The sequence below is a fragment of the Paraphaeosphaeria sporulosa genome (assembly GCF_001642045.1).
Source record: "Paraphaeosphaeria sporulosa strain AP3s5-JAC2a unplaced genomic scaffold CC84scaffold_17, whole genome shotgun sequence".
Lineage (NCBI taxonomy): Eukaryota > Fungi > Ascomycota > Dothideomycetes > Pleosporales > Didymosphaeriaceae > Paraphaeosphaeria > Paraphaeosphaeria sporulosa.
The window spans coordinates 498,122-500,449 of record NW_017253376.1 but is presented as its reverse complement, the minus strand read 5'-3'; positions in this window follow the sequence as shown (position 1 = coordinate 500,449).

The window sequence follows — 2,328 nt, the reverse complement described above, 5'->3', positions numbered from 1 at the left end:
AGGTAACTAATAAAGAATAGATAGTATTCACTAATATTAAGAAGCTTAAGATCGAAGATTAGGACTAACTAGATTCACCTAACTCACGACTATACGAAGACCCAAATAAAGACTCGGACGTATACCTTAGCGCAGAGGAAGAGCTAGACATAAAAGAGATTATATAATCTCCTACTTCTTACCCTTAAGGCCGACACCTTAAGAATAACCTAACAACACCCAACTATACACTAGAACCCGGATTAAGCAATAATACGCCAAACGTATGGGAATTTCTAGAACCTAACTAACCTCGAGACGGCGACCTTGCCTATAGGGTAGTGATACACTTGGATGGATATGTCCAACCCATCACGTTCGAACCATAAGGAGGAGCCAAGGTCTCAAAGGAACAACGGGACTGGGCAGAGACAATATATAAGAACTGGCCCACGTATAAGGTTTACAAGAATAAGGAAGCAAACTACGCACTATAGTACAACCTAGACTACTAAAATCCCACGCACGTATCCATTAGATAGATAGAGTGTAGAGAGGACACGTGCTGGATACACTACTAAGTAAAAGAAGAAAATAATAAACAACCAAAGCACATACAATGTTATAGATGGGAATGGTTTAACTACCCCATTATAGGATGTAATAAACATCTATAGGACAAGCGCGAATAATAATGATTTCCTCACTATAACGCTGCTATAAACCAAGCATGCTTAATGCTAGTAAATAAATAATACACACAACCTTACTAGTATATATATTTACACCCCGACTATATCACACATATAGAATAGAAATATATAAATAGATTTAAAGACTTACCCAAGTGACGGATCACCTTTATGGAATTTAAACTAGTATGAGAAGACGGTGAAGCACTATAGAGTAGGGAAAAGTATCCTAACTGGGTGGAAATAGATAGCGATAAGGAACGATACCTGAAGCGTCAACAGAAGAAGAAGGCAAGGACAAACAACTACCTCACCCCAGAAGCATACAATAACCACGATATGTCTTTTTTAGACCTAGGCTCTAGTAGGAAGACGCCTTCGCAGAATTAAATACCACCTATAGTATGGCATTAATTAAGCTACTAGTACAGCTTAAAGGAATACGGGTGAAAGCTCTTATAGACTTAGGGGTAGGGAAAAACTTTATATCACATAAGGCAGCAAGGAAAGCCGGACTTACCATACTAGATAAAGAAGAACCCTACACAATCCATATCGTAAATGGAACCCCAATGCCTAAGACGCCTCAAATAACTTAAGAGGTCACAACAATACTCAACGTCTAAGGATATAGGGAAAGGATTACCCTTAATGTCTTTAAAGGATCCACACATAAACTTGTGTTAGGGATACCTTGGTTAAGGATACATAACCCGCACATCGACTAGGGTTCGAAAATAATATCCTTTAAACGCTACAACTATGCAATGCAAGCTAAGCCTACACATTAAACAAAACCAATGGTAGATAAGGGAGTCATCAACAACATGATACCACGACATAAAGTCAAAAACTTGGACCAACCCTTAGCAAATAATGGCAAGAAATAGGCCATAATATATAAGAAGGAGGACAGTAGTACACCCCTTAAGTTACTAAAATAGTATAAGAAATGGACACACATATTTATAGAAAAGGAAGGAAAAGTAAACCTACTAGAACATCAACCTTAGGATCATACAATTAACTTGGATGAAGGGAAAACACCACCTTTTGGACCACTATACCCCAAGTCAGGAGAAGAACTCCAGAAAGAACACGATTTTATAAAAACGAACCTCACAAAGGGCTATATATGACCATTAAAGTCACTAGCAGCCAGCCCCTTCATATTTGTCAAGAAAAAGGATGGATCGGATAGACCATGCATTAATTATAGAAGACTCAACGACATAATAATTAAAAACCGATATCCATTACCCAATATATTAGAACTTAGAGACAGACTCTCTCGAGTAAAACTCTTCACTATAATGGACCTACGAGACGGATACCACCTCATTAGGATAAAGAAAGGAGAAGAATGGAAAACAGCATTTAGATTACGCTATAGACTATTTAAATACGTAGTTATGCCTTTCGGACTTATAGGTGCACCAGCAACATTCATGGCACTTATTAATAATATATTACGCGAACATTTAGACATATTCGTTATCGCGTATATGGATGATATTCTCATCTATTTAGAGAACGAATCTAACCATATTAAGCATGTACAAATGGTACTTAAGGCTTTGGACAAGACACACCTACGAATTAAACTTAAGAAATGCCAATTTCATGTTAAATGACTCGAATTCCTAGGACACATTAT